We start from the raw sequence: 24,321 nt of genomic DNA, 5'->3' as shown, positions 1-24,321 counted from the left end.
TTTCACTATCATATTGATTCCTTCCAATCAATGTGGGGGAGAGCAATGTCAGTGTTCATTTCTTTGAATCAAAGTGAGAAACAGCATGGGCGGAACAGTCTAACATAATGTTCATGTGCTGTTGGCTGTAAAGAGTTAGAGGGAAAGAGAAAATCAGCCATCAGCTCCTTTCTCTACAACACATTGATCAACCAGCTCAGGTGCTTTTGTGTCCCATTCACTTGTGCAGTAACTATTGCTTGTATCCATGCCATGTAAACTCAGTCTATTATTTTCAGGATGTAGAACATATCTATACATCCTTAGTGAGGAACCAGAAGAGCCAGTCTCATAATGAGTGCTTTGGCACTTGTGGGGGATTAATAGCCCTGGGTTTAGATCAATGAGTTTAATTTCTTAATCCTAGTTATTCAGGGGCTTTATGAAGAATGGATAGAAGTTCTGTTGACATAATTATGGGGTATGTGGCTGTGACAAGATAATGAATATCTCAATTCTACTGGAATTTGAAGGGAGAAAAAAGTATGTCGAAAAATATATGCAAATACTTAGTGAAAAAACTGTTGTTTTTAATTCAAGGATTTTATGGAGTTGTTTTTTTATGAGGAAATGAAATAAACCTTCACTTATAGTTTAAAAATCCTATTTTTTCCCTTACTTTATATACAAAGTTGTTTTCCTTCACCCTTTATTGTTTCTAGTAGTTCTATTTTTACATATTGATTATAAATTTTAACTGTGAGTAATCTTTACTTTCCAGTGAAAACTAGGAAGCAGGCAAAAGTGAACTATCATATATTAGCATCCTATAGTAATTAGAAAATTTATAAATACATAGTTATAAAAACTTATACTTTTTAGAAACATGTTTTTCATAATACAATTTTTAATGTGGCAAAAGACATATTTATTAATAAACCCAAATATCTTTTGTCTGTAAAAATTATGAAGTCAAAAGTAGATCAACTGAAATTTATGTCTCAGTAATTATCTTATTTGGAAATGACCTAGATATTTAATAAATATCCATTATTTAGCTTAGTATAAACTTTTATCTTATTTACTTTTATCTAAATTACTTGTTTTTAACAATTATACTTAGATTAGACATCAGCTAGCCATAATCTTAAGTTATTTTGTAATACAGAGAGGACATGAGCTTATTTGACTAGTAAACAAAGGTAGAAAAAATTGTATGTTTGCATTACATTTAATATTGACAATTCCAAAAACACACCTGTTTTTATTAAACCAACAAACTTAAACTAGCTTTTATTTATCAAATATTATCCTAAGGGAACCCTCCTATACTGCTGGTGGGAATGTAGTTTGATGCAGCCATTATGAAAAACTGTATGGAGATTCCTCAAAAAACTAAAAGTAGACCTACCATATGATCCAGCAATCCCACTTCTGGGTATATATCCTGAGGGAATTCTAATTCAAAAAGATACATGCACCCCGATGTTCATAGCAACAATATATACAATAGCCAAGACATGGAAGCAACCTAAATGTCCATTGACAGATGACTGGATAAAAAAGCTGTGGTATATTTATATAATGGAATACTACTCGACCATAAAAAAGAATAAAATAATGCCATTTGCAACTACATGGATGGACCTAGAAATCGTCATTCTAAGTGAAGTTAGGCAGAAAGAGAAAGAAAAATACCATATGATATCACTCATATCTGGAATCTAAAACAAACAAACAAAAAGGACACAAATGAACTCATCTACAAAACAGAAACAGACTTGCAGACATAGTAAACAATCTTACGGTTACCAGGGAAAGGGGATGGGAAGGGATAAATTTGGGAGTTCGAAATTTACAAATGTTAGCCACTATATATAAAAATAGATTTTGAAAAGTTTCTTCTGCGTAGCACAGGGAATTATGTTTAATATCTTGTAATAACCTTTAATGAAAAAGAATATGAAAATGAATATATGTATGCATACATATGACTGGGACATACACCAGAAATTGGCACATTGTAACTGACTGAACTTCAATCAAACTACCAAAAAAAAAAAGATTATCCTGATCATGTGAACTTGAAAACGACTGGCTTAGAGTCTCTATTTCTGCGAGTTTTAGGAATACTTAATTTATATAAGTGCTTATTTCTCTATAAGCCAATTAAGTAGAACTCCTTTGAAAATATCACATATACATAATTTACATATATGGACATACATAATACATAGACAGACACAGAAATCTTAGAGTTTCCATTTTAAAATTTTAGCTATGTCTCAGATATAATAATACAAAATTCAAAAGAATCTGGAGCCAAATTTTGTTTCTGGCAGACAAACTAACTTAAGGTTATCTGCTCAGATGATGTCAAATGGCCAAAGTTTTTTACTGAAGAATGTGGCAGGGAGGGGCGTGCGCGCACTGTAAGGATTCTTTCAGAGAAGCTATTTTGGAGTCATTTTGCCTCTTAGAAGCTTCTACATACCAGTGGAAGAATATCTTCCATTGTCTCTGAGAAGTTTGCGATTCTGTTTTGAAGGGCACCCTTAAAGTGGACTATCTTGTCTAAGTTAAAATTTCCCCAAAGTGTCACTACAATTCCAAATTATCCTTTGTAAAGTTCACCCATTTTTCCAGAAAGGTACAAGATCCTGGTCCACAGAGGGTATACATATAAGAACCAGGAGTCTTTGAGGGAGAAGAATGAGATTTAAACCAGGCAGGACCTATCTCTGCCTTTAGATTCACTAAAACAGTCTATGTGGAGCTCAGTAATCCAACTGCTGCCTAAAATCCAGGGAATAACAGTTTCTCCCCTTACAGACAGAAGGGTGACTTACCAAGAAGCTTCAACAACCAGAAAACAGACGTGCACAACAAGGTCGGAGAGTTCAAAATGCAAAGAGAGCGGAGCTTGGGTTGACTGCAAGGTTGGGGAGAAAGCCGTGAGCTCAATGCACCCTGTGGATACCAGCATCTGGTTGCTCACTGGCCTCCGAGTTGTTGAGAGTCTTATTTGGATCCCACTTCTAATGTCAGAAAACTGTCAGAAATTCAGAAATAACAAAATTAAACCCACCAAATCAATAAATAGAATTTAGTTAAGAGTTTATTATGCGTATGAAAACAGTTTGTGAACTGGGAGCTTCCAAATTCAAAGACTGTTATAAAGCTCAGGGGCATGAAGTTATAGGATGGCTTATAAAGTGAAAGTGAGAAAGTTATTAATGTTTACAATGATTGGTTATTACAATGGGGGTTTCCAGATGGCAGGGGATTGATTACAAGTGATTATCTCAAACCATCTTTAGGAAGATGACTTAAGTTGTTTTTTTTTATGATTGTCAGCAGCATTTATAAGAAATAACCTAGGTTAAGTTCCACTTATGTTTATGAAATAAGCTAGATTGAGCTTTGCTTACTGTCTTAAATGGTTTTGTCTGCACAGGGTATTCTCAAGTCCAGTCTCCATTTTGTATTTAATTTTAACCACACACACACACACACACTCACTCACACACACACATAAACTGAGAGCAATCTGCTCTAATTTGCTGGAATAAATGTGTCAGGCCAAACCTGCCAGAGCTTGGGTTTGCTATTAAAGGGCACATCACATTCAGGGCCCCTCAAGGTACTGAAGTCTAGTGTTGGGTACCTAGAGAAATGGTGTCACTCAGGGGAATCCCAAATTGAATACTTTAGTGATTGGAGCTGCTCAGTTTCTAACTGAAAGTCTGTGGTTTCCAGTCTGGGACTATAAGGGTTGAGAAATACTCTGGGTGGCGGGAGTGGGAGGGAGTCAGAGAGGGGTTTATAATTGATCAGGTGTATCTGGAAGACTCAGAATTCTGCTGAATCATTCCTGGACCAATAGCCCCACAGAAACCAAGCTGCTTTTGGCACTGCCTCCCTAAGCCTGCAGCAGACCTGCAGACTCTCCACATTCCAGCCCCACCAGCCCACACGGCAGAGAACTAACGTCAGCCGGTTCAGTCTCCACCAGTTCTTGGGTTTCTCCTTCCCATTGCTGACGTCACCACCAGAGCATCTCCTCCACACGTGCCTCCCCACTTCCTCCTTTGTCACCACAGACACGCATGGAGATTCAATGACATTTGAGAGACTAAAAATACAGAGATGAATAAGGCACAGTCCCGGACTAGGAGGAGCAAACAGCCTAAGAGAGAGAGGAAATGGAAACAAACCAATATAATATAATGACATTAACTCTAATTGAGGAACATGCAAAGTACTCTTGATACAGCAAGAGTGAATTATTCCTGGACAATGTGATCTGGATAGTATTTTCCATACCCACCTTATTAGTTTCCTCTTCTGCTGTAACAAATTACCACAAACTTAGCGAGTGAAAACAACACACATTTATTATCCTACAGTTCTGGATGTCAGACATCTGACACAGATCTCCCTGGGCTAAAATCAAGGTGTTAGCAGAGCGTTTTTCTTTCCTGGAGGCTCTAGAAGAGAATTCATTTCCTTGCTCATTCTAGCTTCCACAGGCCACCTGCACCCTTTGGCACCCCTTCTACCTTTTTTGAAGCCAGCCACACTGCATCTCTCTGTGCCTTTCTTCCATAGTCACATCTTCCTGTGACACTCTGACCCTCTCTCTTCCTCTTTTAATGACCCTTGTGATTACACTGGGTCCGCCGGGATAACCCAGGTAATGTCCCTATCTTACGGTCAGCTGATTAGCAGTCTTAATTCCCCTTTGCCATGTAACCTAAAATATTGACAGATTCCTAGGATTAGGATGGGACATTTTTTAGAGGCCTTTATTCTGCCTGTCACATCCACCAAAAAAATTCTATAAATATAAATATATATAAATACACACACCATCCCCCAACCTGAGTTCCATACACCTTCGTCCCTGCTCCATTGTGTAGCAGCAGCCATACCTCCTTCTGATTAAGGGCAATTACCCCTGCCAAGATGGGGACTCCTTGGCCACAGGAGTCCAAAGCCCTGGCAGTGGTTATACCTATAGTTCAATGGGACCCTTGCTGTCCAGTGGGAAGAGTGTGATCCTCTGTGGAACAGAACCTTGAACTCTGCAGAGCCCAGAGTTGCAGGTCTAGGAAACATAAAGTTCCACAAGGGGTCATTAGGGGTGATGGTAATTGGGACCATGCCTACTTCTACCCTTTGGTACTCAGACTCATCTATTTTTCCTATTGGAGGCACAATGCCATTTAGAGGTCTCTGATTCAGTGCCTGTGGTAGGCAGAATCCTAAGATGACTTCCTTGATTCCCACTCCCTGCTATCTATGTTCCTTTTCTTCAGCATGGGCAGGACCTGTGAATCTGATGGCTGTCACTCACATAATTGAGTTATGGCATGTGACAAACGTGAAGGCATTTTGCAGATGTAATTAAGACCCCTAGTCAGTTTGATTTTCAGTTAATCAAAGGAAACAATACCCTGGGTGGGCCTGATCTAATCAGGTTAGCTCTTAAAAGAGAGATCGGGCTGTCCTTGGAGATAGAGATAGATTCTCCTGCTGGCCTTGAAGAAGCTAGCCGCCGTGAGTTCTACAGCAGCAAGAAAATGAATTCTGCCAACAACCACTTGAGCTTAGAAGAGGACCCAGAGCCTCAGATGAGACCCCAGTCCTGGCTGACACCTTGATTGCAGCCTTGTGACATCCTATACAGAAGCCCCAGCTAAGCCATACCCAGACTTGTGACCACAGAAACTAATATAGTAATAAGTAATAAATATGTGTTGTTTAACCTGCTAAGTTTGTGGTAATATGCTACCCAGCAATAGAATATTGTATCTTTGCTTTTTATACCTAAATTATCCTCAGGCATATAACCCTATGACTGATCTCATCCGAAGTCAGTCAAATCTGGTTTTAATTCTCCACTTCCCTTTCTCTTCTCTTTTGATTCTTCACTTTCTCTTTCTGACCCTACCCCACAAGGAGTCTGCTTCCTCCCTCATCCATCTTCTCTCAGCCTCTTTTCAGAATCGCCTGCAAACCAGTTCTGGGGGTGGGTTTTTTTTTTTAATTTTTTAAAAAATTTTTAGTGGGGAGGTAATTAGGTTTACTTATTTAGTTTTAGAGGAAGTGCTGGGGATTGAACCCAGGACCTTGTGTATACTAAACATGCACTCTACCACTTTAGCTATACCCTCCTGGGTTTTTATTTGACCAAGAGTCTCTAACATCTGAGTTAGAGAAAGTAAAAGTAATGAATATGAAGAATTTTTCTGATGAATTCCATCTTAAATTGTTTAAAAATTATCAATAGGGAAAATATATCAATTTAATTTAATCCATTTATTGAGTACCTACTATATGCCAGGTGTTTTGCTGGGTGCCGAGGCTGCAAAGATCAAACAGAGAGATTTCCTGACCTCATGGAATCCATCACCCAGAGAGAAAACACAAAGATGTGATCAAATGCACTGTGATAACTGCTCCAATGAATAATGTGCCATAAGATCTCAGAGGAAGCAATATAAATGATGCATTCTGCTGGATGGAGTGTTGGAGGAGTCATGGTGAGGAGACAGGGTAGTGGCCTGTAAAGCCACAGAGAGGAGGTGACACTTGAGAGAGTTCTTCCCTTAGCGAAAAAGACACTAAATTACCCAAATTGAATTTTCCAGTTTCATAACTGAACTTTTTATAAAGAGGCTAAGAACAGTTTCTAAACAACTAAACAGGAACATGTTTGTCCTTTTGTCTCACATTATCATACATACCTGGCTAATTAAAGTACATCACTTTAATTAAAGGTACCCATGGAAGGTAGCCAGGTATCAATGTATCAGCGTACCAACGGCCCGGTGCTCATTTCCCAGCAAGAGTTCCCTAAGTGACCTAGCAGTGTCACCATCACTACCCACCCAGATGAAACTTACGCTGGAGGCAACTAGGGCTGTGTCCTCAGCGGAAGTGAGTTGCATAAGCAAGACATCCCTTTTGCTGCATTCTCAGAGGACACAGTTCCATGCTCTGGGAGAAGTAACGTGCCTCTCTCAGGATAGTTCTGAGCTGAGCACCAGATCCCTGAGGGAGAGTCATTGCTTGCTAACATGAACTTTGCCCCCAGGTAGCCAAACCTCCAAACCATCTCCTCCATATGCCATGTTTGTTCAAGTCAAGTACACCTATCAAGGGCCTACTCTATGAGAAAAATTCTGCTTGATGTTGGAGTCACAAGACTGAAAATGACAGTCACTGCCGCAGAGGGGTTCATGTGTGGCTTCCTGACTCATTTCACAGACAAGGAAATAGGTTCTGAACTTTTCTGGTTTCTTTTTCTGGTTTGTTTGTACTGTACTTCCTTCACTGAGTACCTTTCCCCCTTTCTGGATTCACAGAGCCTAACTGAAGTCCTACTTCTTCTAAGAGGATTTCCTGACTCTTGTCATCATTAACTTTTACTTTCTCTAAGTTTCTATTTCACTAAGTCTGTATTTGACAATTTAGCACTTAATTATAATTTGCTTTGTATTATTTCTTTAATTTTTTGAAGTGTCCATTGTGGTACTCCAATAATATTGTAAGCTTCTTGAAGGCAGGAGCCATCTTTTAAATTGAGTCTGGGCACATAGTTAATTCTCAACATCTAGTTAAGATTTAATGGATTGGGTGATGGAAACCAGCTCTTGAGCAGTAATGGAAGGAGAGGAATGGTAAGCAATGCTCCCACCTTCAAAGGCTGGTTTGGTCCTAATCCAGCCTTCAAAAACCAGCTGGAATGGGTTTAAAGAACCTTCCCTAAGAGCATAACATAAAAACAAAAGGATCCACATTAGACATCAAATTCACAGTCCGTCCAATTAAAGACTGGGTCCACTGCAGTAAAAAAAAAAAAAAAAGGATGATTCATTGCATGGGAGAACAATATAAATAGCAACTTCAAAAGGTAGCCTCCCCAGCATCCAAAATTTAATTCAATCAGTCTATTATCCATGCATTAATCTAACCCCTTCGAGATGTTTTTAAATTCAAAATAACTTTTTCTTATTGCCATAAAGGATTGTTTTTTCCTCCCTGTCCCATTCCTATTCCTGGGATCTGGCACCACCTACGAAAGCTTAATTAACAGAAGTGGGCATTTAATAGGGAAAGAGACAGCAACTCTTTGTAGCATTATATAATGCGTGAATGTTGGCAGTGGGAAAGGTCTGACTTGTTTTTTGTAGCTTATTATTTCGAGGGAGGACCATGGTAAGTAAAGGCTTCTTTCTTTTCTTCCCTCTTCTACCTATTTGCAGGTTTCAAGCCCAAGGAAATTCTCCATCCTTTTCTACCCCCTGGTCTGTCTCATCCAGAAGGAACTGGATGACTGATGCCCTGCTGAAGGCTAAAGAACAAAAGAAGTTTGAAGGGCTGAGATTTCCCTGTGGGCTGAGGAAAGACGAGTCTACTACTTCCTTCTGGTGTCTCCTGGAAAGGCTGGAGTGGATGTCTTGGTCTGCGCTGCTTTGTGTCTATATTCTTTTCTCTTGTTATAGCAGAGTTGTTCTCCTAGTACTTCAGTGGAACTTTCCCCCTAGTTTACTAGGTTCTGGGAAAGGAAAGGGAAAAGGAAAGGTGTAACAGAAGAAGAAAAGAACACCATGTTGAAACCACCTCTCTCATTCTTCGGCTTATGTATTCTATTACTTTAACCCTGGGCACAACGAGTTAAATATTAGAGAAATGGTCCTTGTGCCCAAATAGCTCATTAAGTTCCCTGAAGAAAGTTCCCATCCCACAGTCCTGGGTTAGTTATGGCTACTACCTGTTGTAGATAGCTTTGCTTTCAGCCTAGAAACCTTGCTAATAAGCAGAGATAAGAATGGTAAAGTAAAAATAACCGCTAACAACTTGAAGTTTTCGCAGGAGCTTTGTAATCTAGCCTACATGAGCAAACAGAAGAACGAAGAAATGTTATGCTTCCCTTGAAGGCCAGATGTCTCCAAGAAGTCTGCACTCCACTTTTACCCTTTAATCTTGAACCCTCCCCTCCCACTTCCCCTTTTCCCTTAGCATAAAAGAAGCCTGAATTCTATTCTGAGTGAAGATGGTTCTTTAGGACAGTAGTCCGCTATCTTCTGGGTTTGCTAGCTTTCCGAAGAAAGTTGCTTTTCCTTGCCCCAACATCTTGTCTGCTGTGGCTCCTACACCTGGCATTCGTGCCTGATACCTTGTAATCATATAATAAAATGGATTGGCAAAATGACTAAAGAGCAGTATGATAGCCACCAAGTTTTGAGTACTTATTTAAGTGCCTAAAATGTTGAAAATGTATAATCAATATTTGTTGAACAAAGAGAGAATAGTAGTAGGGATAATATTAATTATTAAGCCCTTATTGCTCAATTACCTTCTTTAATCCTCACAACAACCATAGGAGATCAGTATTCATATTATTCCCATTTTATAGATAAGGAAAATCGGGGTTTAGAGGCATTAAGTAACTTCCCCCAAATCAAAAAGGCTAGCAAGGATTTCCCAACTATTACCAGACCCGCAGTGAGTGGTGTCCTCCAGCAGAGGGCATAGTCTTATACCCCAGACTTGCCCTGAAAACTGATGCAGGTCCATCTGGGGAAGTAGACTCATGCTCCCAACCATGTATAATAGCAATTGCTGTGGGAATCAGAGGATTCTGCAGAGTCAGAGAAACCAAACTGGGCATGAGAAGTCATCTAGAAAACTAGATGATCACGAGGCCTCAAATCGTAATCCTCAAGTTCCCCTGTCATGTACATATTCAGCATTTTCCAGGCCTTCAGCCAATATTTCTCCTTTTCTGGTTTCTTTCCTCACGCGGACAAATGTATTCTACAGTTAATTTTTACTTTATTATAAAGTAATGACACATGATTCTAACTTAATCAATGGGTTATCATCAAATGGCTCCTCAACATACTGTAAACAAAATGTTTTGAAATTTGTCATTTCAGAACCGTATCTCTGAATGTCAATTTTCCTAATCTAGGATTCTTTTCTATCTCAAGCCAGGGAATAAGGAAACTTCCTTTCTACTTCTTGCCACTGTGTTTTCACAAAAATAGATGCAGAACTTACTACTATTTCATTTGATCCTTTCAGGTGGATCTGAGTCTGCCTCATTTATTGGCTAGATCCTTACATACATATCATCCTTATCCCACCTTTAGTTCTGTCCACCATGGAAGCAGTAAGTGATAAGGGGACAGTAACAAGCATGAAATTCAAAACCAGATGCAAGCTGACACTGGGGCTACAGGGCCCTTATTTTCTGCAACTGGGGTGGACCATTCCTGCTGGCCTGTCAAAAGTCAAGATTAGGAGAAAAGACATATCAGGTAAATATTTAAAAAAATAAAGGTGTGTTAGCTGTGTATATTTCATCAGAAAATTAAATTTAAAAGCACTATAAAGATAAAGAGGCACAAACATGAGAATAGGAAAAATTCACCATGAAAATATAAAAATTCTAAACTTGCACCTAATAACATAGTCTTAGTTCAAAATGGATTGATAAATCTGACTGCTTTAAATTGAAAAACTTGCATATAGCCAAAGACACTATTAACAACAACAACAAAAATCCTAGCCACAGATGTGGTACATGTCTGCAACAATAATAAAAAAAGAGGGATGTGGAACTGGAATAATAAATTATATAAAAGGGTTACTACAAATGAGTAAGAAAAGATAAAGAAACCAACCAAAAGTGGATAAACGTCATGAAGTGGCAATTCAAGTAGAAGAAACAATATATGGCCAATAAACAAACATACTGTTGAAAACATCAATATCACATTAATAAAATTCAAACCACAATAAAATATCATTTCATACCCATCAGATAAGCAAAAACCAAGAAGTGAAATTACCAACTGTTGGTAACGATAGAGAGCACTGAGAATTCTCATTCACTGCTAGGAGAAGTTGTGAATTGGCAGAATCACTTTGGAGAAAAATTTGGCTCTGTTTTGTAAAGTTGAACCTGCATGTACCCTTTGGCCCAGCATTCCAGTTCTAGGCAAATACCCTACAAATTACTGTTCCTGTACTCAAGGATATATACAAGAATATTTCATAATAGCATTGTTTGAAATGATGGGGGAAAAGGGAAACAATCTAAATGTTCATCAATAGGACATTTTTTTAAGCTTGGATCCTCTGAGGAGGAATTTGAATCCAATCAGTTCATAATACATTGTACAAATCACAGTTTTAAGGTCAGTACTCCTTTTTTGATAGATTTAAAAGCTTATCATTTAATATTTATTTCTTGTATCCCTTTCACACATATGAGTAAGTCTAAACATTCCAAATAGGAGAAACATGCACTATTGGGGTATTAATTGGAGAAAGCTGTGAGTCTCTCTGTCTGCCACAATTGCTCACAGGGTTGAAACACCTTGTTGAATTTACCATGGTTCAGGTACTGGCCCGCAGATATGCAAGTCAGGAACTTGATTTGTCACTTCACTAGAGGTGACTCTGTGTCCTTAGGAAGACTCACATCAACCAAGAGACTGATAAATGAAATAAGAATCTCAAATTCTTAGCTCACAATGAAATGTGGGACTGCCTAGTGACCATGAGAAATCCAGTAATAATCAGAAAATTTACTGATGATCATGGAATCGGTTGCATTTAGCTAGGACACATTGATTAGAAAGTAAGCGCCATGAGGGCAAAAATTTTTGTCTGATTTTTCCATGACTAAAATTCCAGAGACTATAACAACATCTAACTCAATAAAAATCTGTGAAATGAATGAATGAATAAGGAGAGACTGACGTATTCATTTCTATAATATGCAAAGACCCATCTCATGATTCAACTTGGAGTTCTTGCATCAGGGTATTCTTGTTTCAGCACAGTGCCAGAGCGAATGGTGCTACTTTTGGTCTCTGAGATTCTTTTCCTATGCATCCATGACTGCTCCTAGTAGACACCTTCAGTTGCCTACCCTATAGGCATTCCCTTCTAATTCCTTGCTAACAGAATCCCAATTTTGTTCTGGGCAGCAATGTGCCCAACCTCAAAGAAAGAAGCACAATTTGTCTTGGCCAAACATATCATCTCTGTTCCCCTTTGCCAAATACTCACTGACCCAGCCTCCCTTGCCGCCACATTACCCAGTACTGTCCTGTAAGACATAAAGGGAAGACATCTGGGGTATTCTGGGAAAGATTTGCTTCCCAGATAAAAAGACAGAGCCTCAGTAGAAGAAAGATGTTTGCCCACAACCTTTCCTCCCCTGCTTAGGATGCTGATGTGAGGACATGATGCTTGGAGCTATCACAGCCCTTTTACATTCATGAGATGAGTTGAGGATGACTGGCAGAGTGGAAGGGTTTTAAAAGCCCAGGTCCTTGATAACATGATTAATGGCTGAACTAGCCCTGGAACTGACTATCTCCAGGTTTCTAATTGAGTTTCTTTTAAGTTTTTATGGTTTAGTCTACTATAAGTAGGTTATTCTGTTAGCTGTAGTCAAAAGCATTCCTAACTGATACAATGATCAAGTTTGTTATAAGATATATCTTCTCTATTTAGTTATCTTAATACATTCAATCAGTTTATAGCCAAATATTAACTGGCCTGGGATGGATACAGTTTGCATATCTCTGCTTGGTTTTAAGTTTCACTTTCAGAGGCTATCCTAATTCACTCATTTCTAATGCCACACTCAAGTCATGCAACCATCCTAAACGTGAGAGCATTGAGTACCTCAGGTCTCCTTTCTCAACACTCATTTGCCTGATCTGTTACTTCTTTAGAATCTAAGTTGTGCATTTCTGAACCAAAATTATCTCTTTTATCACGATAAACAGAACTGACTTCAATGCTGAATGAATTAGAATATAACTGATGTTATCATCAACAAAAACTATTTAATTCCATTTGTGAGAGTCTGGATATCATGTTTACTTACTAATTCTTCAGCTCATTCCAATTTTGAGAGGTAAATATAAGTTGTTTGGGGAGTTTCCACTGGTGATTTCTTACCTGATAGGCATATCAGAAACAACAGTAGTCCTACACTTCTGCTTGTCCCACCTGTTCTTTATTCCTTTTTGTTGTTGTTGTTCTTTGTTCCTTTTCCCCTCCTTTCCTATCTTCCCTTGGACTATTTTTTATGAAACCATTTTATCTCCTCTATTGACTTATTGGCTGTACCTTTAAATTTTAGTGATTGCTCTAGGCTTTACAATATGCATCTTTAACTTCTCACAGTCTACCTTTAAATGTTATAACATTTAACATATAATGAAGGAATCTTATAACAATATACTTCCATCCCGTCTCCCCCATTCTTTGTGCTCATACATTCTACTTCTACAAATGTTATCAATCCCATAATATACTGTTGTCATTCTTACTTTAAGCAGTTAATTATCTTTTAAAGACATTAAAAACAAGAAAAATGTTTTTCATATTACCCACAGACTTACCATTTCTGGTACTCTTCATTCCTTTGCATAGATTCTTATGTATATCTGATATCATCTTCCTTCATCCTGAAGAACTTCCTTTAGCATTTCTTGTGGTACAAGTTCACTAGCAATGAATGCTCTTGGCTTCAGCATATCTGAAATGTCTTCATTTTGCCTTCATCTTTGAAGGACATTATCAATGGATTCTGGGTTGACAGTGTTTTTCTTCCAATGCTTTAAAGATGTTCCACCATCTTCTGGTTTGCATTGTTTTTGATGAAGAACCGGTGATGAATATCAACTTTAAGATTTTCTCTGTATCAATAGTTTTGAGAAATTTGATTCTGCAGTGGCTTGATGTGGTTCTCTTTGTGTTTATGCTGCTTGGCATTCGCTGAGATTCTTGGATATGTTTGTAGTTTTCAACAAATTTGGAACATTCTGAAAGTTGAGTAGGAGAATTATAAAATTGTAAATTGTGTTACATTGTTATATATTACTGAAGGTAAATGAAGAGTGCTTAACCACTATTTACAGCTCTTCAGTAGCTTTTTGTTTTTACCATGGCTTCAGACTAGGTACTGAAAGAAAGTTTGGGACATTGTTCTATCTGCTGTCCTGCCCAGATTCTAAGCACTATATACCTGCATAATTTCCCTCTAGTTTGTATAATGGTCAAATACCAGTAAAAGAGAGAAGGGAGAAAAAGTTGTGTGAATTATTATGTTCTGCATAATGCCTTTTCAACATGTTCTCCTATTTTCACTAAGCCTGCTTCTTCAAAAAAGAGTCTCCACATGTAGTTTATAGTTGGAATGTTAATTAGGTCACAGATGAGGTCCATTTCTAAAGGGAGACAGGATTGTAAATAATTTATCCTAGATGATGTGCTCTGGATTGGATTGTCCACATGATGTCTGGCTCGGCAGATAAAAAACTCCAGGCAGAGTGCAATAGGGATTACAATACTGATTACCCAGCCTCTGTGATGATTCCTGATTCTATGATACTGGAGCAGGCCTCTTGGGTTGGCAAACATTAACAGAATCATCGCACATTTATTATTCATGAGAGACGTAAAGCTTTGTGACAAAGGTCAATGAATAAGCGAATGATTCTGTTTAAGGGCAGGAAGAAAACAGGTTTAGGGACAAATCCTTCTCTCTCCCCATTGGACCATTAACAATTATTCTTCCTAATCCAAAAACTCTTATAATCTTTATTTCACAAGAAGACAGAAAGGAATAAACATTTAGAGGGCTCATACTATATTCTAGGCACTTTACAAAGGACTTTACAACAGTATTTAATATTCACAACCCTAGGAGAAGGTTAACTCTATCTGACATATAAGCACAATGAGCTGCAAGAACCTTGTCCAAAATCACACAGCTGGTAACTGACAGTGCTGGCTTTGCATCTAGGCCTGCCTGGCCTCAAAAGTCCCTGCTTTTTCTGCCACACAAGTGCACTCAGCTCCACCCTCCAAAAAGTATTTTCTGAGTCAATTACCCTTTGGCTTCAAGCCAACAGGCTGGCATTCTCTAAGTCACTTGCTTGAATGGGAAAACCCACTCTTCTTGCCAGATGATAAGTGTGCATTCTACCTATGAGGGAAGAATATAAATGAAGAACTGTGGACCACTTTCAAAGTAGTGGGACAGTGCTCATCTCAGAAAGAAGGATGGTATGGTGATGCCCCAGGTTCACTGACTAGATGTTCATAGAGGACTCCTCCATGAGCAGAGAGTCCTTACAGCCTCTGGAATCCTCCTGTGAAGGAGTCTGGATGGGGGCAGCTTCCTGCAGCCTCCTAGGGTGTGGGGGATCTCCTAGGAAGCTAATTGTTTATAGTTGTCTCAGTAGGCATTCCTGATCCCTATTGCAGAGTCCTACTTATCAGTCCCGTTCTTGGGATGGGGGTCAGGGGTGCAAGGCAGAGAAAGAAGGCTCAGGAAGAGGAAGAAATTGGGGAGACTGGAACTGTCAAGAGCAAGCATTCTTTTCTGTAATAAAACAAGGCATACACTAGTGAAACTTAATTTGTGAGATGTGGACCAAATGTGTTGAATATTTACAGTTTTTTACCTGAGCTCCAGCCTTAGGATAGTATTTGATACAATGTCTGTTTTTTAATTTTCCTTTTTGGCCAGAAGATCTGTGAGGACTATAATTACACAGTGGTGTAGTAAAAGATGTCTTGACTAATGGTCAGGAGACCCCAGCTGTATTTCTGACTCTGCCACTTTCAGCTGTGTGACTTTGGACAAGTACTTTACCCTCTCTGGGCTTCAGTTTTCTTAGTTATTAAATAAGGAATTTGGACTAGAGAATCGCTAATACTCTATGCTTCTATGATGACAGACATCTCAACAATAGAGGTTGGAGGGCTTTAAAGACAGAAAAAAACCCTGTTCTTCCAAATTATATTCATCCAGGCCAATTTTATTTAAATTGCTGATTTTATTCCCGGTGTTCCCTGAAGCTCTGGAATGGAAATGTATAATTAACCCTTTTTTTTAGTATAACAACAAATATCTTTTTAATTCAACAGAATTTCGATAACAAAGCAGGATATATGTTAAAAATAAGTAATAATACAAGAAAACTAAGACTAAATGAAATCACATCTGTAAAATGCCAAGCAAGACATACCACTCATAGTAGGCACTAAGAAATGCTACTGCACATCTATCTCATTTCTTCCTCTCCTATAGCACCCTCCTATAATTAATCTTTTAAGGAGACTTAAAATGTATTACAGTTCTCCCAACCCTATGGCCCTGGGTCACCTTTTGATCTTCTTGCACGCTTCTCCTTCTATCATCACCCCAAAAGGCATGACTCATTCCCACATCCTCTACCTCCTGAATGAGTTCTCAGGTAATAACCTCTGTTGTCTCCAGCAGAATATGCCCAACATCCACTCATACCAGGGCCGGAAAGTGGGTCTGTTCCTTGTTCCTCAGGACAAACAGAGGCTGCTGATTTGGGTGGAGTTCACTCCCTTGCGTTTCCTTCTTTGAAGTATCCTCTATTTTCCCAAATTCACTGTTAACATTTAATTGCCAGTTTATGAATGGTACAAGGATTGGTAAACTGGATTCTGAACTTTAAAATCTATTGCGTGGACCCAGGAGGCATAGGGAAAAGAGGGGGTGTCTTACACTTTGTGCACTAACAGGCAATTATTTCCTATGATCTTATTGAGTAACTGCCATGCCCAGATTCAAAGAGCTGATACTTCAGGAGGTCTCAGGATGGCTAACTGCACTTTTCAGATTTCCCAATCATTTATGAGGAGTTAGAGCCTTGATCCCTGAGCTGAGTGATGGGCAGGAGTGTTCCCTTTGCACATGACTTCACAAGGGGAGAGAGGGAGGGCTGCCTGGAGGAGGTAGGTCACCCTGAAGGGATGACAAATTGTGTATCTGCCCCTCAGTTTTGATTGTTCCTGTCCTTTTTCTCCAGAAGGCTAGATCCCTTCCAACCATAACTAGAACAATAAGGGCCTGTAATGTTTAACTGTTAAGTCTCTGGAGGGCGCAAACTATGCCATATTTATTTCAGCACTCCTCAAGTACAATGCTTGGGAGGAAAACAGACCTTAACGAATGTTTGTTAAATGTTGAACAAGAAGCAGGTTATTATTGCCATTTAAATGCAGATAGACTCCAAAGTGGCCCCATGATCCTGCCTCCTGGTGTTTACACCTTTGTGTCAAGATCTGTGACTCCCTTTTAACTAAGAGAATATGGTGAGGGTGATAAGATATCACTCCCATGATTATGTTACATTATGTAAAACTCTTCTCTTGCCAGGCAACAAAAGCAAAAAATAACAAATGGGAATGCATCTGCACATCAGAGGAAACAATCAACAGAGTGAAAAAGGCAACCTATTGAATGGGAGAGAGTATTTGCAAACCACATATCAGTTAAGAAGTTAATATCCAAAGTACAGAAAAGAACTCCTACAGGTCAACAACAACAACAACAAAACAAATAACCTGATTTTTAAATGGGCAAAGGACTTTAATATATATTTTTTCAAAAAAAAAAGGCCAACAAGCACATGAAAAAATGCTCAATATCACTAATAATCAGAGAAATGCAAATCAAAATCACAATGAGGTATCACCTCACACTTGTTAGTATGACTGCTATCAAAAAAAAAAACCAACTAGAAAATAACAAGTGCAAGTACAGAAGTGGAGAAAAAAGAACCCTTGTGCACTGTTGGTGGGAATGTAAAATGGGGCAGACTCAATGGAAAACAGTATGGAGGTTCCTCAAAAAATTAAATATAGAACTATCATATGACCCAGAAATCTCACGTCTGGGTACATACCCAAAAGAATTAAAAACAGGATCTTGAAGAGAGATTTGCACACCTATATTCATTACACCATTATTCACCATAGTCAAGAGGTATAAGAAACCTAAATGTCCATCAATGGATGAATAGATAAAGAAATCTGGTATACACATAAAATGGAATATTATTCAGCCTTGAAAGAGAAGGAAATTTTTTCACAGGCTACAGTATGGATAAACCTTGAGGACATTATGCTAAGTGAAATAAGTCAGTCACAAAATGATACCATATGATTCCACTTATATGAGGTATCTAAAGTAGTCCAACTCCTAGAGACAGAAATTAGAATGGTGGTTACCAGAGGGCTGGGGGAAGGGGAAAGGGAGTTGTTCCATGGGCACAGAGTTTCAGTTTTACAAGATGAAAAAGTTCCAGCGATCTGTTATACAACAATATGCGTATAGCTAACACTACTGTACTGTACACGTCAAAATGGCTAAGATCGTAAATTTTATGTTATGTCGTTTTTGTTTTTTTTTTTTCAGAAAAAAAAATGACTCTATCTTGCTAGCAGACTATTCCAGACACTCTCCTTGCTGGCTTGATGAAGTAAACAGCCATAATAGGTAAGACCACATGACAAGAAACTGCAGGCAGCTTCCAGAAACCATGGGTGGCCACAACCAACAGTCATTAAGAAGCCAAGGCTTTCAGTCAAGGAAATAAATTCTGCCAATGCTAACAACTTGAGCTTGCAAGTGGATTCTTCCTTGGCCACACCTCCACACGAGAATGAAGCCTGGCTGACACCTTGAGTAAAAGACCCAGCTAAGCCATGTCTGAACTCCCGAACCACAGAAACTGTAATAATAAATGCATGTAATTTAAGCCACTAAGTTTGTGGTAATTTGTTTTGTGGCAATAGATAACTAATACAAAAGGGGTGCTATGATACAATTGGGTTTGAAATAACTACCTTTCTGTTATAGAATCTTGAGATAGAAAGTGTTCGTGGTAGACAGCAAAGGCTCTTGGACCAACAAGACCACTCTTAGCCTTGGAATATATCCATGTCTTTCTTAAAAGTCACTCAGCCTCTATGCCTGGTTTCCAGAGGGCAATCTCTGTGGACTTAGTACAACTGCCAATGTTCTAACCTCCTCACAAGGGGCACTAGACAGGAAGAAAGGAGGCATGGTCACATCTCTTAAACTTCAACCAAAGGTCTCAGTGGTCCCTCCGCCACAATTTTTTATGATCCTCAGCAAGAGCCCCCAGGGAATGTAAGAGTAACAGCCTGGGATGGATTCAGGCTAGGATAGCAAATAGATTTCATCTTCTAAATAGACAGGGGTGGCTTGAGATGACTCCTGACAACAGAAGAATGTCTCTGCTCCAGTCTACCAATACAGCTTTTCACTCTTTAGTTTGCTATAGACATTCTTTGTGGTAAGGGTCAGAAATGAGCACAGCTGGGCACATTCCTGGGAATTAAAATATGATCACTCTTATTTCGGCATTTACCACCCCCAATCTCCATCCCTGGCTAGGAAGCTTCTTATCTCCACTTCTTTCTGTGGTAAGTGGAAAGGGGACTTTATGACCATTTGGCTCCCTTTTTTCTCACAGGTATGTGTAATGGTGGTGGTTTGGGGAGAGGGGAAGGTGAGAAGGTCAAAAGTAGGCAACAGTGGTAGTTGGGAGGATACAGGCCATCTCTGCTGCAGCTGTGCAGAACCAGAAACCCAAAGGTGGTCAGTCTTTTCTGGCAGGTCAAAGTCACTGTCTCAGACTTCCACAACTTCCCAGATGGAACAGCAGAAAGGAAAGGACTTTCTTGGTGTCAATGAGAAAAAATTCTGATTGTCATGGCTTGGGTCACAATATTGACCAAAGGAGTGCCAGGTTCTGATTGGCAGCCCCCTGACTACGGATAACTACTTAGTTGGATATAGAGGGAAAGTAATTTTTCAAAAGCAGAAAATGCTGTTCTGGGAAACAAATAGCTGTCTAGTACAATCCATGATCTTTTCTCTCTCTCAACATATATTTCAGATGTACCACAAGGTCCTGGTTCCTGTCATACCTGTGCTTCCTGCAGTGAGCAGTGAATTCCCCTCTTGCCTAAGCAGGATAGAACTGGGTACCACCACTTGCAAACAAGAGGCCTGATTAATACTTTACGTATTGCTTACTGGCCTCTTTTAATTGCAGCCTCAAATCTTGTAATATTTTACATTTAGAAGTCTTACATTTTTGATGGTCCACCCCTAATGATGAAACAGCTTTCCATGCCTTAAATTACATTTTCTCAAAAAGAAAGGAAAGGAAAAGGAAAGAGAAGGGAAGAGAAAAGGAGAGGAGAGGGCTGGTTGTATTTATTTATTGATCATTCTCATAGGCTATCACTCACATGTGGCAAGAAAACCACTCTCTGAGAAAGACCCAACCTCTAGTCCATCCCAAGAATTACAACCTGTGGAACACAGATGTTATCACATTATCAAAACTTAGATAATTCAAGCTAGAGCAAGCACATCTGGAGACTCATCTCAAATTACACTTTCATGTAGTGAGCCCCAGGGTGTTTCTCTCGCTCCAGATCAACAAAATTATATCTCTGCTCATCTAGTAATTTTACTTCTACGAATCTATCTAAGGAAACAATTAGAAACCTGGGTAAAAACTTGGGGAGAAAGATGTTCTTCAAAGCATTATGTATCATTGAAAAAAACCCTGAATCTTCAACAACAGAATAAATTGCACAAGTGGAACTCAAAGGAGCCATTATATATATATGTATATATATATATTTAATTTAGATAGCAACATGGGAAAATATGCTATTAATAATAATAATGTTAACGATTATGCCAGGGGCTATGCTGGGTACTTAATATACGTTACTTCATATGAAGGATACTATTATTATTTACTCATTACAGATGAAGAAATGGTGACTTTTTAATTGAAGTATAGTCAGTTTACAATGCTGTGTCAATATCTGGTGTACAGCATAATGTCTCAGTCATACATGTATTTGTTTTCAGCCTTCTTCATTGTAGGTTACCACAAGATACTGAATACAGTTCCCTGTGCTATACATAAGAAACTTGTCATTTATAAGAAATAGTGACTTAACAAGGTTAACTGACACAGTCACACAGACGGGGAGTATCTAAGTCCAAAGCTGCCACTACACTATTCTGCAGGATAGACATTATAGATACACGAAACCAATTTGTTGTTATTACACACATACACCCCACACAGGTGATTTTTTAAATACTTTTAAATGGGTACAGCAAAGCACAGACCAGTCAGAATGGACAACACAACCAATCAGAATGGAAGTCAGGTGTAAATAACCCAAATGGCCAACTGGTTTCAGTTAACCTTTGCTGTGTAACAAACAACCTTAAAATTTAACAGCTTAAAACCACCTTTCTATTGGGTCTCAGTTCTATGGGTTGACAACATGGGCTGTGATCAGCTAGTCTCTTGTGTGCCTGCAGTCATCTGACAGCTCAATTGGGACTGAATGGTCCAAGATGGCCTCACTTACGCACCTGGCAGTTGGTGCTGGCTGTCAACTGGACTCCTGGAGGCTGGCTCAAGCTTCTTCATATGGCACAGCAGTGCTCCAAGAAGGCATAAGCATAATCTTTAAGATCTCTTGAGGTCTTGGTTGAAGTTGTACAGCAACACTTGCACTGTATTATATTGGTCAAGGCAATGCACAAAGCCAGTCCAAATTCAAGGAGTAGAGAAATAGACTCTACCTCTTGGTGAGAAGAGCTGCAAGGAATTTGTGGACATTTTTAATCCACTGCACTGTATATACCAACTGAATATCAGCCCTATATGTATATGTACTTAGAAAAAAAGACAAAGGAAATCAAAGTACTTACAGGTATTAACTGTTTCATTTCTGCATTACTCCAATTTTCTTAATCAATATGCATTATTTTTACAAACAGAAAAAAAAAATGATGGCACCTTCCATAACAGTTTAATAGGGCAGGTTGGACAGCTTCACTTTGGCCAGAAATCAACAGAATTCCTTCTTTCCTAGCTCTGCCACTTCCTGGCCATGGCAAATTCATAGCCCTCCGAGCCTCTGGTTTTCTCAGTTGTAAGATGGAGCTAACAAGAGCTATTTCACAAGACAGCTGATATTAAACGAGACAATGAATGTAAAACACCCACAATGCGCCTTGGCCATTTCCTTTCCTCCTACTCTCCCCCTACCCAGACCTCTTCTGTTATGGGAATTCTCTTTCTCACAAATACTAAATTCTGTTATAGTAAATTACAAACACATCTCTAAAGTAAACTGTATGCCCTGGGGGCTGGTTTCAAAGCTTAGTCCTCCTTTATAACCCCCAAGTATCTAGCACAATAGTTAGTAAATAGTTGTTGATGTGTTGACTCATTAACCAAATTAAAGTTTCCAAATGCTAGGCAGTTAATCCCTTTTAATGTGGTTTTAAATATAAACTCCAGTATCAAGAGGGGATAATGTTGGTTATTCATGGCAAGTACCTATTCCTGACGATGGAAAAGCCTAACTTGATTCACAGCCATGAAGAAAATTCACGTTTCTTACGGTTCTAAGTTTCTACACATGCACAATCACAATGAGCTTTTTTTTTTTTTTTAGTCACCTGTTTTTCAGAATAGGCTATCCGTGTCACAGTGGCAAAGTGAATTTAAATTGGAAAAACAGAATAAATAGAAACAAATGATAATGTGTTTCAATGAGTCAACCATTAGTCTCAAAAACCAAGCAGTTCATACTGAAAATGGCCTTGTTTTTGCCTCAAGGAGGCAGCTGTCATTAGTGCTTAGTCATGAAGCTCTAACTGACTGTTTAGCAGTGACTCTGTAACAAGCTCTCCTGGGTCCACCCACAAGTTAGACCAAAGCAGGAGGGAAGGGCCTATGCATGGTCACCCATGTGTCATAGTGTCAGGAAAGACACTACCTGAAGTAGCTCAGGCAGATGAGAATCAAAGCTATTTTAAAAGATTTTTGAGAAAGACATTTCATAACCTCTCACGGTGACTCACGATGCATGAAATCCCCAGAGGGTGGGAAGGGTAACAGAGAAACTATTTTTGCTCTCTTTTCTACATACAGGATATTTCAAGCAAAAATAGAGAATTACTTGTTGAATGTTAGCGTGGGTCATTTGGTAACAGTCCAACCTACAAACTGAAAACACTGCAGGCCCCTTTTATGCTTTCTCTTTGGCTCATCCTGGAACCCAGGCAGGGCAGCCAAAGCAGGGCCCTCGGAGGCTCTGTCTGGGAAGGTGGGCTGTAAAAGAAAAACTACCTTCAAGAGGCTTGAATACTTCTTCCCTGGGTACATTCCAGGAATAGCTATACTCGAATCCAACTGTTCTCAAACATTTTGCTCTCAGGACACTGAAAAATTATTGAAGAATTCAAAAAGCTTGCCTTCGAAACTTCTAGAAAACATGAGAGCACACAAGCACACATTCGTTTAGTCACCAGAGCAATGATGTCATCACATATCCTGGAAATTTGTAATTATTTCAAAACAAAAAGGAAAAAAGAGAAGCACAGTGGATGGAGCAAGTAGGGACCACAACTTTCAACAGCAATGGAAGCCGGAAGACAGGTTGTCACTGATATACTGAAAGAAAAAACTTCCAACCTCAAATTCTCTGAGCAGCAAAACAAATCCTTCCAGAATTTTAAGATGAATTAGAGACATATTTGGAAAAGCAAAACAGAAAATTTTACAAAAGCTGACCTTCACCAAGAGAAGTATTAAAGGAGGGTACCCCAGGCAGAAGAAAAGTATTTTCACAAGGAAGGTCAGAGATTCAAGAAAGAATAAGAAGGAAGGAAGAAAGAAAGAAAACATTGTTAACTCTAAAAATTACCAGTCGAAGGGGAAAAAATTATTGAAGAATCCAAATAGCTTACCTTAGGAAATTCTAGAAAAACACAAGAACATACAAGCACACATTCCTTTAGTCATGAGACTGATGACGTCATCAGACATCAAGTCTCCTCTGGAAAATTCCAGCGACAGTAAGAAAGGCAAATGACATCCTACTATTGCTATGAAACTGATTTTGACGGAGACTCTCAGAAAGGCTCTTGGGACCCACAGGGCCCCCCAGGCCACCCTATGAGAACCGCTACTCTAATCCCCTAATCCTCCCATCGCCCAAGGCCAGGTCTTCTAAATTTCCCTCCCTAGCCAGCCAAGGAAGAAACAGCAAAGTCACCGGTCCAAGACCAAAAGAGGAACCCCTCTCTTCCTTTTGCAAAGGTTACAAAGGGACGCGTAGTTTCCGAGGTCGGGCTTTCGGGAAGGCTCCGCCAGGCTCCGCTAGAGGGCGCCGCTAGAAAGCCCCGCCGCGTGCCTCGCCGCCCGCGCCCGCGCCCGCGCCCGCGCCCCCGCCCCGGCCCGGCCCGCCCCGCCCCGCCCCGCCGCCCGTGCCCCCGCCCGCGCGGGCAGGGTTCACACCCGCGCCCGGAAGAGAGGGAGGTGCCCGGAAGTGGGGGCGGTCGCGGCCTCATTGGATGAGGCGCCTCCGCCTCAAGGCCGGAGGCGG

The 24,321-nt window shown here is 39.5% G+C and overlaps 1 protein-coding gene across 2 annotated transcripts in view; it reads right to left on the bottom strand.

Annotated features, from left to right (window-relative positions):
• ACOT9 (acyl-CoA thioesterase 9) overlaps positions 1 to 21,442 on the bottom strand; it is a 50,831-nt gene extending 29,389 nt beyond the window's left edge. Inside the window, exons 1-2 of one of the 2 annotated variants that reach the window (XM_032475841.1) lie at positions 21,293 to 21,442; positions 13,425 to 13,847 (exon numbers count right to left, since the gene is read on the bottom strand). The gene's annotated coding sequence lies outside the window, so the exon portion shown is untranslated. Of the gene's footprint in view, positions 1 to 2,828; positions 2,845 to 13,424; positions 13,848 to 21,292 lie in introns of those variants that run through there. The other variant, XM_032475840.1, reaches the window with a different exon arrangement.
• Between the last annotated feature and the right edge of the window lie 2,879 nt (positions 21,443 to 24,321).

The sequence above is a fragment of the Camelus ferus genome, chromosome X (assembly GCF_009834535.1).
Source record: "Camelus ferus isolate YT-003-E chromosome X, BCGSAC_Cfer_1.0, whole genome shotgun sequence".
NCBI classification, from domain to species: domain Eukaryota; kingdom Metazoa; phylum Chordata; class Mammalia; order Artiodactyla; family Camelidae; genus Camelus; species Camelus ferus.
The sequence above is the reverse complement of the archived record's forward strand: the minus strand, read 5'-3'. Positions and strand labels throughout refer to the sequence as shown.